The 12,094-nt window shown below is 44.9% G+C and overlaps 1 protein-coding gene across 3 annotated transcripts in view; it reads left to right on the top strand.

The window, feature by feature from the left end:
- Window positions 1–5,715: 5,715 nt before the first annotated feature.
- The window catches only part of ERG (ETS transcription factor ERG), a 142,829-nt gene continuing 136,450 nt past the window's right edge, over window positions 5,716–12,094 (top strand). Inside the window, exon 1 of one of the 3 annotated variants that reach the window (XM_085208466.1) lies at window positions 5,716–6,096. The gene's annotated coding sequence lies outside the window, so the exon portion shown is untranslated. Of the gene's footprint in view, window positions 6,097–6,580; window positions 6,805–12,094 lie in introns of those variants that run through there. The other 2 variants (XM_085208481.1, XM_085208456.1) reach the window with 2 other exon arrangements.

The following is a 12,094-nucleotide window of genomic DNA, read 5'->3' as shown; positions in this document are numbered from 1 at the left end:
AGGCGACGAGAAAAGGCTTTCTTCAGCCTTCATGCAAAACTGTAGTTGCATGAAGAAACTGTCGTCCTTCATGAGCTGCATTGTGACAGACCATTATGTCTGGCACACCTGTGCTACGTGTGCACTTCAATGAAATAAGTCAATTCTTGGTCTGAAGAACCTATTTTCATAGTTTGCTCTAAAAGCACAGTGTCAGAAGCGTATTTCAGAGGAGAGATATACTTCTGAATACTTTGCTTTTTCTAATAAACAGCACATGTGAGCCTGGTCCCATCTTGACCTAGAGACATCTTTCAGTGTTTTTCAGTTAATTCAAGGGCTCAGGTACAAAACTGAGGAAAACATGTTCCTTTGTGGGATAATCCAAACTTTTCTGAGACAATAAGTCAAATAACAATGGGGCTCCAACATGCCATTATTTTTACCTTTGACAGAACAAATAGACTTCACTTTTAACCTAGTCCAAATGTCTACCCTGGATTAAACACGCTAGTCCGATTATTAGAAAAAACATTATCTTCAGGATATTAGGAAAAAAATATACTTGGAAAGTGTGGTGAGGCACTGGAACACACTGCCCAGGGAGGTGGTGGAGTCACCATCCCTGAAGGTGTTCAAGAATGTGTAGATGTGGCACTGAGGGGCACAGTGGGCAATAGTTGTGGTAGGTGGACGGTTGGACTAGATAATCTCAGAGGTCTTTTCCAACCTTAATGATTCTATGATTCTGTGATTCATTTTCCATTGTTCCAAAAGATCACATGTGAAAGAAATGTGAAGCATACTCTGTTTGTGCTGGACAAGACTGAGGGCTGTGGCAGCGGGACACACAGGAAGACTGTCACCAACTTGCTAGTCATGGAGATCTCCATCAAGTTGCTACCTGAGAAACATTTGCGATGGCATGCCTGTACCTACACAGATGGGCCACTTATGTTTCCAGGTGCTGCGGCTCCAAACTGAAAAGAAAGTGGTCTGATTACCATCATCTTCTTTAGCCATGTAACTTCAGCACTGAAAGCGAGGGGCAGGTCTCTCCCTTGGTTGTGGTTCCTTCCTCCAGAGAGTGATTCAGTGTTACGTCCAGGGCTGAGTCATCCTCTGTAGGGGCCTATCCCTTCTCTCTAGTGAGGCACCTGCGCTGGGGCTCAGCCATGCTAAAGAGTGAGCACTGACCTGCCTGTCATCTAAGTACGTGAGATTGCTGGGGGATGCAGGATGTTTTTGTGCTGCTGACAAGAGGTGGGTGGGAAAAACCTGTGTGTCTGCACATGCATATGTTTGCATATATAACTGTACTTGTGGATCTCCTTTTTTTTTTTTTCTGGGGCACTTGTTTTTCTGCCTCTAAGTAGACTTTTGGATATAAGTCTAGTTTTTGGCACATTCAGTGAAGAAATGCTGTAGAAACTTTTTGATCAGACTTGTCTTCATGCATTATTTATCAGCCTTTTATATTTTAACAGTCATCCCAATCTCAATATTTCTGCATGCTGGCTGAATTATTGATTTATAAATAGATGCAAACTTCAGGAGTTATAGCATTTTGTCACCTACCTTTGTCATTCTGGCCTTTGAAACTGCTCCTTTTTTTTTAATTTTTATTTTTAATTTTCACCATGTGGTTGAAGAAGTTAGCAATTCTTACAAAGATGCCCTGCTCAGCATTTTTGTGCTGATTCATTGGATGAGTTCTTGTTCCTTGAATTTAGGCAGTGAGGCAGAGAAATGCCCCTTTAGAGAGGGGAGGAACAATACCTTGGGTAAAATAGGAAAATACACAAATTCTGCCCCCTATACTCCCACTCCAAACTGAGAATCAGTAACAGGCTAAGTTCTGGATACTGAAATGTGGATGGGAAAGTTTATTTGGTGTTTATTCTGGTTTCTCTTGTGCTGATCTTCAGATCTCATGTTTATTTTCAGGTTTTGTTGTCTAGACTGGGACTTATCTACCAAAATAAAGGGAAAAGACCTGATAGTTTCACCATATAATCGAGAGTATTGGAGGGATTCAGGCAGGTATCCCAGTTTTCCCATCAGGCCAGAGCAGACATTTGACATTTTAAAATTTCTTCCATCATTATCAGTGCCATATCAGGCCATATTATAAGTGGCCTTATAAAAACCCCAGTGAAATCTGTGGGCATCTCAAGTCTGGGCCTTTCCTGCTAACGCATTACTTGTGTTTTAATCTCAATTACCACTATAAACAGAATATTTTTTTTACCAAAAATTAAAAATGCAAACAAACAAATAGTTTCCTTTAAGTCAATTGTTTAGAAATGAATGTGAGCTGTTTTAAACTGATACAGCAGTCCTGAATATACTACTGGTGTCGAATATCCTGGAGAACAATATCCTAGTAGTTCACATTCACAGAGACAATCACACAGAATGGCCTGAGTTGGAAGGGACCTCAAGGATCATGAATCTCCAACCCCCCCGACACAAGCAGGGCCACCAACCTCCACATTTAATACTAGACCAGGTTGCCCAGGGCCCCATCCAAGCTGGTCTTGAGCACCTCAAAGGATGCGGCAAATTCCTTATCTAAGCATGCACCTAATGAGATGAGTCCCAGTTTCTCTCATAACAAAGTGTTTTCTTTTACCACCTTAGAGCTTTTAGCAAGAAATGCTCTTTCTTCCCTGATAAAAAATAATTCTCACATAAGAAGGACACTAGTGAGCTCCTCAGAGATGGCCACATTGCTGTCATCCTTTCTGGTACTTGAAAAAAATAATAAATTGTTGCCTGTTAACACCTAGGCAACAGGATTTATCAATATAACTGTCTATCTGTTTTGGTTTAAATGTCATTTTTGCATGAGAGAACCTTTATCAGTGAATGTCATCCAAACCTGTGATAGGTAATATTTTCAAATGTGCTCTCCTTTTTTTGCCAGACTAGTCCATCTTAAATGTTAATTATTTTTTATTTCACTGAGAAAACCAGGTGTTGTAATTGCATTTTGAAGAAAAGAATGCTGAACAGTGTAAAAAATAAAATAATCTTCCCTGCTCTCATCTTGTTTCATTCTGAAAGGAACAGATCATTAATATGTCCTATTTTATTTTTAATATCTATGATAATGAATGTTACTAGCTTTTCACTAACACCCCTTTCATTTGTTCTATTTAATGAACTGAAGTTGATATGCCTCTGAAGTAGATGAGACTTAAAGACACTTTTACAGGTGCTGGAGCTGCAGCAAAAAGCGTGAGCGCTTTCATAGGATCACATCCTGTGTGCAAACCCACATGGTTTTGTGACCTGCCCAAGTACAGCTTATCCTGCTGGCTATTAAGCAGAACAAATCTTAAAACTTCTTCAGCTACTGGTGCATAGGTAATCTGGGTGTTATGGTACATTGATGAAACACGAGATGTATGTGGATCTCTGGTCCAGTTTTTGCCTACTGTGTCACTGCCATTGCCCTCTTGCAGCCTGTGGCACCCAGGTTCACTGACTGGCTCAGCAAGGAGATGACAGGTGTGCTGACATGAGAGACTGCAAGATATCCATGACAATGATAAATGCATTTTCATAGATCCATAGGACTCACAGGAAAAGAGCTGGTAATGTTTTTTTGTCTTCCAGTTGCGAAAATTTTTGATCATTTCAAACCTGTGTTTTGAAAACTGTGTTTGAAGAGTTGGAGAATGATGTGACACCTTGTCCTTTCCATTTCTTATCAGGAGGCAGCATTTGAAGTCCTGGTCTTCACCTGCAGAAGCACCTGGAAGTTTCATTATTCCAGAACTGTGTAAGAGGTATTGCGTAAGGTGCTCTATCACAGAATCATGGAATCATCCAGGTCAGAAAAGAACTTCAAGAACACCAGTCCAACCACCAACCCAACTTAGGATTATAGAATCATAAGATCCCAGAAAATCATGATTTGGAAGGGACCCGCAAGGATCATCGAGTCCAGCTCCTGGCTCCACACAGCACCACCAAAAATTCAAACCACACCTCTGAGAGCCATGTCCCTTGCTGCCAGGGCACGCTGCTGGCCCAGGTCCTACCAGATCCCATCTCTAAACCATGTCCCCATCTCCTATGTTTTGGTGGCTGCTTGCTCGCAGTCTGCTGTCCCTGCCAGTCAGAGTGGCTCAGGGCTTTGCTTTGAAGATGATGAAGAGCTGCTACCCCTCTGTGTCATTCATACTGACAGGAAAGATGCATGGTGTGCCTTCATAGGGTCTCATGCCCCTCTGTCCCCAGGGGAGGGACGGCCCTGTCCCTGCTGGTGATGGTTCTAAGCACCCATCCTAACCCAGTTCCACCAGTGTTTTGGGGAGCCACTCATTTTGGGGCTGCCTTCCTGCAAGACTTATGTTCTCCGAAGAGTTAAGTATATTAGTGCGAGTAATCTCACTCCATTACCTTCTATAAAACAGAATCTGTGATTTCCTCCCTCGTGAGCATTTACCATAGTGCAACAGGCTACTATTTTCATATTCAACTCATTGGTAAGCCATAAAGGCAGCTCACGTTCTTGGCCCTGAAGCACAGAGCCCTGGGGTTGGGACAGTGACTCAGGGCTGTGAGGAAGGCACGGAGCATCAGCATCGCCTCTCAGCCCCATCACATCCCTCCCTCTTCTTTGAAATCGACAAGATTCAGCAATTTACAAGGCTTTTTAAAATCTGAGATGAAGCAATTAAATCTCCAGACTGGAGGATGTGAACCTATAAAGGCCCTTTGCAGAATATCAAAAGAAAGAGTGGATTATATTTAGCAGGTGTGACAGCCCACGCAGGACATTTCATTGCAAAAGGGCCTGACACGAACCAGGAACCAATACTTAAATTAATACAAAACATCTTGGGGGAAAGGTGTTTTCTTTTCTTTTTTAAGCATTAGGAAATCATAACGCTTTCGGGCTTCTTCAAAAGCAAAAGGTCCAACTATACAGCAGTCATCTGGCATGTAAAATAAAAAGAGGGAGGGGATAAAATGGGGAAAGGGGCACCTAGAAATGTTTGGGACAAGATTGGGAGGGGATGTTTTGCTTTTCTGAAGCTGTGGTTTTAACACTCAGTAGGATGCTGTCTGTCTCCAGCAGGGAGGCACTGACTGTGGGGCAGGTGGGGGGAGAGGGTTTGTTCCCTGGCCACAGAGAAAGGACTGGGAGGTGCTGCTGTGGCAGGATCCACTTTTGGGGTGCTCTGTCTCTTTGCTCTGCTGCTCTGAGCTAGGCATGGGCCAGCTTACCTCTTTCGGTCACGATTTAGGCATTCAAAAAGGCACAGTGCAATCCAAAGCCATTATGCTCTCAGAGGGGAAAAGCATGGAGTCTGTATATAGGAGACCCTTTGGCAGGGAGAGAGTTAAAGGTCCTCAGCACCCACCAGCCCTGGTCTAGGCAGTGTCTAAAATCAGACCTAGACCCACTTTATTTTTTTCCTTAAAAACAGGAAATGGAGCCCTGAAGGGTTTTTAGCTGGAGAGGGAGTGAGGAGGGGGTATTGCTCACTCTGCCCATATCCAGCCCTGGGCCTGACCCAGACTTGGGGGTCTCTGTGTGTGTTGTTTTTTTTTTTTTTTTATTTCTCCTTTTTTTTTTTTTTTTCCTATTATTTTGGCAGACTTTTTGGAATGTCTGGGAGCTAAGGGCTTTGCTTCATGGAGCAGAATTCTGAAGCAAGAAAAAGAGAAAGTTATAGACTAAACCACAGAAATGTAAACATGTCTGCAGCTAAAATAACTCCACTTTCATTGAAAACACTCCTCGCTCACAATCAGACTTCTGTGTGCTACGCTCAATAAAACTGCATGCTAATAGCGACCAATTAATACATTATGTAGTTCTGCTTTAAAAACTGAGACGCTTTTAATTTTTTTTTCTACTCTTTTTTTTTTTTTTTTCCCTTTTCTCCTATTTTATTTTATTATCATTATTATTATTATTTTAATTAAGGGAGCACTCGGCTCTCCGCATCTCTCACTGCCTCACCGTGCGCTGACCGCTGCCCGAGGAGCGCCGCGGGGACCGGCAGCGGGCGATGCCCGGAGCGGCGGCGGGGGCCGAGGAGCGCCCGGGGGCGGCCGGGGCAGCGCGGCGGCGGCGGCAGGAGAGGCGCCCCGGTAAGGAGGGAAGGAAACAGTGGGACGGGACGAGGCACATCGCTCGATGATCCCCGGCGTCCGCGGCTCTCCTTGCTCCGTGTGTTGTGTGTTTGTGCTATGTGTGTGTGATGGGAGCGCTCTGCTCCCCGCTCCGGGACGCGTTCGCTCCCCGTCCCCCGCTGAAGGGGCTCTCAGCGCCCGGTTCTCCGCACCGCGCTCCCCCCTTCCTTCTTTTATTTCCCCGCATTCACTTCTTTATTGCACGGCGCTCCCGAGCCCCACTGCTGTCTCTCAGACTTCACGTCGGCTCGTCGCTTGTACTTCTCTTTAAACCCTCCCGGGCCGAGCCCCACAGCCCCGCTCCCCCACCCTCCCCCAGCCCCCCCCGCCGGTCCCGCTCACCTCCAGTTCCTCCCGCCCCCCCCCCGTGCGGAGCGGGGCCGCCCCGGGGGGTGCCGGTGCCCGGTGGGCAGCGCGGGGCCGCCCCGACGGCCGCGGGGGAGCCGGGGAACGCCGAGGAGCAGCGGCTGCGCCGCTCGGCGATTGGAGAAAGAAAGAGGCTCATTGAGCCCGGGGCCAGCGCGATGGGCTGAGCCCGTCCCGACTGAAGTGACTCACTGCACTCCGCCGGCCCCGCGCTCTCGCTCACTCCCTCGCTCGCTCCCGCTGGCGGCGGCCGCCGCCTTCCCCCGGCCCCGGCCCCGTCCCCCGCCGTCCCCGAGCCCGGTAAGTCCTTTCCCTGACCGCGGTGGACGGAGTGTGGGGAGGAGGGTGTTTGAGCGCCGCGAGGCTGCGGGGATGGGCGCTGAGGGGGCGCGGCGCCGCCGTCGGGGCGAAGGGAGCGGGGCGGCGGCGGCCGAGCATCCTCCTGCGGGCGCCCGCTGCGCGCACTCGGACCTCGCCTGCTGCTTCGGGTGGTAAAGCGATAGCACTTTCGTTTTGATGCGTTTGGTTTCAGGCTGGCCGCTCTCTTTTCGGGCGCAAGTCTCCGAAATATCCTCCCTCCCCCTTTTTATTGTTATTATTTTTTCTTCTCGTTCGTTTGTAAATTCTTTCGGCAATTCGCCATTCAGTTAACTAATACCTGTGCGGCCGTCTCAAAAGCTGACGAGCTCTTGGATGTAGGAAAACCTAAAGTTACCTGAGTTGGGCTGATGAGATCAGAGCTGGTTGTGGCACTTTTCCGAGTCAGCGCTTAGGCACAGTGCTCAGATGTCTGTTTTGGTGACCAGATAGGTCACCAGATAGGTTCCCGTAGGCTTTGCAGCGAAGGTAATCTTATTTGCAAAAGTTGAAGTTGTAAGTTCTGGCTAACATAAACTTCCATTCATTGCTGCCTTCACAGAGTGCCCACAGTGTACTTAAAATTGTACTTTTTCCTTTTTTTTTTTTTTTTTTTTTAATAGTTATTTGTATTCGAAGTGACATTCTCCGAATTAACGCTGCTTCAGCTCTGAAGCAATAGTTTGGAAATTACATTCTACCCATGTAATTTTGAGTCCGTTAGAAAAACCAGGATAGGTCTCTGAACTGCACATGGAGAAATGTCACATTCCTTTGGTTTAACCCTTTAACCGCTTCCCCGGTTTCATGGAAACAAGCGAAGTAGACAAAGACAGCATCTCACCAGGGTAGGAAATGGAAGTTTTCATCGGGGTCTGTGCATCACCACCTGTGGGGTTTCAAACACTTCTGAGCTGACATGGAAAGCAAGAAAGAGAAGGGTCCATAACAGATCGCTTGGCAGCTTCTTAATTAAATGAAAAGAAAGAAAGGCTAAATACTTAATGTAGTATTTTGATATTGATTATCTTGTCTATTTTCTAAGTGCTGTCAAAAATAATCAGTGATGCTGTGGGATGAAAGAGTAATGTTGGCTCTTATTTTCTACCATACTTGTGCCAAACAATGGCTGGTGGGATGTGCAAATCTTTGGAAAACTTTGCAAGGAAGATATACCTCCTAAAGCACTTCAGAGCTTAGAGCTTGGGATAGCATCTGTCCCCACCTCCCACAATTGACTCCCCAAAGTTAAACAAATCATACAGTGCTGGATAGAGTTACATGTTGCAGGCACTTTATAAATGATCTGTCAGCAGTAGTCCTAGATGGGATTAGTCAGACTTTTGGTCCTAAGGTGTTACTCTGGCTTACAATTTATGTAGCATTTCATTTCTAAAGATACATTCTAGAAGATATCAGTTGGTCACGTTTCTCTTCCAATGGTTTATAGCAGCATGAGATGCGGGGCTTCTCTTTCTTTTTTTAACTAGGTTTGAGCTCCTTGTCTGGCTGTGACACAGTGTGGCTGCAGGAGCCTGTTGAGCAGTGTCAGTGTTAGGAGCCATGAGCTTGAAGTGAAGATTGCTACAAACTCAGGAGGAGCGTCCCTCATCATGAGCACAATTGTTCCTATGTCAATAGGCAGAAATTGCAGTCACAATTGTTACTGGTATGATTGCACCCCAAACCCCAGTACTTTTGCCTGGGTGCTGTGGATGCCTCTGCTACTTGCTTGCTGAGGGAAAATTTATTTTCTGCGTGCACGTGGAGCTCTGTAAACAAACACCAAATCCCCAGCTGGTTGTTTGTCACCCGCTTGGTTTGAGCAGCATCACATGAGTGAATACCTGGCTACCGATGAGGCAAATCCCTTCCTTTGCACTCCCTACAAAACACCAGAACTTCTCCAGCCAAGCTGGAGGCAAATTGCATTGGTTCTCCTGCTTCAGGGCAGCTCATTTTGACTGCTTAAAGGAGGTTTGCCTATACGAGGGTTTCTCCCCTTGTTTCTATGCCCTCTGCTGAGAATCAAAAATAAAAACCATGAAAGCTTTTGCAGCGCTGTTGGCGTCTGGTAGCTCTGAGAGGATACATGCCACACTTCCTTCCTTTCCTAAACACTCGAGGAGTTATGAGCAGGTAACAATGAAACCACTACAACTGCTTGGATTGAAGCAAATCCTTTCCCTTAAAATATCTACTGCAGGTTATTGGGCTTTGGGGCTGGATTGTTTGGAGTTTTTTGGGGGATTTATTTATTTTTCATTATCAGGAAGATTACCATGTTGTTTTTTTTTTTTTAAGTGGATATATTGTTTTTTTTTTGGGGGGGAGAGGGCATCTGTAAGGTAAAATTGTATTTCTTGCATTGTGGAAAACTGTGGCCTGAACTCTAGGTGGACATTGCTGACAAAGGGTATGGTCAGGGCTTGAAAGAATGACCTGTTGTGCTCTAACACCACTCTGGCTTTCATTGTGCCCACAGCTGTCCACTTTTCTGGCCACTAGAATATATTTGATTTCCCAGCATGGTTCTAGCCATGTACTTTTAGTCAGGCAGGTTTTAGCTGAGCATCATTTTGTCTTTTGGTCAGGCTGAAGGCTGGAGCTGTGAGGATTTGTGTTACTGTGATGGCTTGAAAAGTAATTAAATAAGTAGAGGAAATCTAATACATTTCTTTGACAATGTGGCTGGTAGTTAACTAGTGTAGGTAAAAAAACTGACAGTCTAAAATTACTTTGCTAAATTTAAATGTCAGTAAAAAGTAGGCAATAGAAAAAAATTAAAGGGTATATCTAAATATGGAGCTGCGGACATATCTGTTATATTTAAACTACGTTTTGACCTCTTCTATTTATATGTAGTGGTATGTGTATAATCTGGAGAGCTTGATTGAACGCAAGAAACAGCAATTTCACAATGAAAACCCAAGAGTTTATTCTGCTGTAGATGTAGTGCATGTCCTTGTTAATCGGTGTGTATATAAAAGTTGAAATGTATGCGGTGAGGCATTTTTATGTTGTTTAAGGACTAAAATGATATTTGATCTAGAGTAAACATGCCATTTGCAGAATGTCTACTGCCGTACTTCTGTTGCAGGCGTACCTCCTATTAGTCTCGGTGGCAATTTTTTCTTGGACTGAGCAGGAGAGTGCTCCATAGCATTCATTTTCACAGTCTTACCTTTTCTGTGACACGTTCTGAACACGCTGCTTTTTAATTTTGAAAGCTATGATGGGATGTGGATTGCTCTTGCATGCTGCTTGCATCAGATGAAATCCTTCCTTGGCACAACTTCATTCCACTACGAAAAAAACTTATTCCAGGAACAAAATACATAGTTATGTTTGTTTGATAATGCGTCGTATAAATATTAATTGTCTGCCCTAAGAGAAAACAATAAACATGTGTTTTCATTTTAGCTGCAGATACCAGATGCTTTGATAGACAGTGGGTGGAAGGGAAGGGCCTCAGCTTGCAGCAACACGAGCTGGACGCCGGGGGACCACTGTGTCTGGGAAACTGCTGGTGTGCACCAGGGGCTGGAGAGCCAGGGGTTTGCTGTCGAATTGAGCTCTTCTGTTGTTGTTTGTTTTAACATGTGCGCTGCGTGGTATCCACGTCTCTATTAAAGTGTCTGGATAGCAGTGTTTCTTTCAGCCTTACTGTCTGTTCAGTGATGCTGTGCTGCTGCTGATCCTCCCAGCGTAGGGAAGCCAGGAGACTGCCCGTGTGCTGTGCCATATTGGCAGGACATTGAGAAGCAGCTGCCCTTTTCACAGCGCTGCTCATGCACGTGAACCTCAACTTGTGCTGTGTTTCAGATCTGGGTTTGCCAGGTAGTCTGCAGCTTTGAACTGCACGTACCTCATTAGCTGCTGACTTACCGAAAGAGTTGGCTTGTAGGAAGTGATCAGCACCAGCAGGCTTGCAGCTCTGCAAGTTAAGCAAACACAAGCTTCAATGTGGTTTCAATCAGTGAGAGACACCCAAGTTTTCAAGTTCCAGCAGGAGGTCTGTAATGAAACAGGCTTGTTTTCTTTTCACCTCACAAGGAAACAGCAAGGGGAGAAAAAACCTCTTGGACTTTGCTCAGGGTGACATGACTGGATGGTGACCAAAGGGCTCAGAGAGCATTGTTGCAAATCAGTGAGTGCAGCCTGGGGTCAGCACTACTTCCCTCTCCAGGCAGTGGATGGGCTGTCCTGCAGCACTTGGGCTGCCAGCAGGGAGGTAGCAGCAGCTTTGACTGAGGCAGTGCAGGTGTGAGGGGCTGGGACATGATGTTCTTCCCTGTTAACCTCCCCTCATTCCCAATTACACTGCCTACTGAGCAAGCTTCTTATGATGCTGTCTTCCCCTGGCTGCTGCAAGTGCTCTGTAAGGGTCTATTTTTGCTAATACTCTGCTGCTATCAAATATGTATCAGAATGCAACTCTGTCAATTTCCTACTGCTGAGGATGGTGGGCTAGAAGCAGCAGCTTGCTGTTCTGTAAACTACTTGCAACAAAATGTTGCGCAAAATCTGATTGATGTCTTCTCGTTTGTAAGTCATGTAGGCTTACCAGTTGGAGCTTTTCGTAATGCTTCCTAGCTTTGCACTGAGTTTATTACTTCATTTTTAGCTTATTAAGAATGAATATACACAGTCTATTTGACCTGATTTGACTGAAGCATGCTTTTTCAAGAAGTCCCATACGTTTTTTGTCACTCAGTAGCTGTACTGCATGCAGTTCTTGTGTGATTTGTTTTAGTGTAATTGAGTGTACGTGCAAAAATCATATGGATTCACTGAGCTCCACATGCATCTTCTTTGCGAATTACTCTTCTGTGGTGGCAGAACTTAAATATGACAGTCAAAGAAAATGAAGTCTACACAAATTTCATGGTTTATCATGGTTTACATTTTTATTTCCTGTATAATTAAAAGAATTTAAAGGAATTTAGAAAAATAAAAAGTTCTTCAGTGGTACAGAAGGGAAATCCTGATGCAAAATTCAGCTTTGTAAAAACGCTTTGTCATTATCGAATGAACGCTAATAAATTTAAACCTGGCATTATAAAATTGTTTATAAAAAGAACTGTTCTCTGCAGAGTTCAAAAATTATACACAAAGGATGGATAGTATAACTAAAAAAGTAACATTAATACATTGCATAGCAGCTTGCACTAAGACTAAACTGCAAACTGCTTGGAAAAGAACAAGCTGAATTGCAGGACCCATGTGAATC

This window comes from Meleagris gallopavo, chromosome 1 (genome assembly GCF_905368555.1).
Source record: "Meleagris gallopavo chromosome 1, MGAL_WU_HG_1.1, whole genome shotgun sequence".
NCBI lineage: Eukaryota > Metazoa > Chordata > Aves > Galliformes > Phasianidae > Meleagris > Meleagris gallopavo.
Note: the sequence above shows the minus strand (reverse complement) of the source record. Positions and strands in the feature narration are given on the sequence as shown.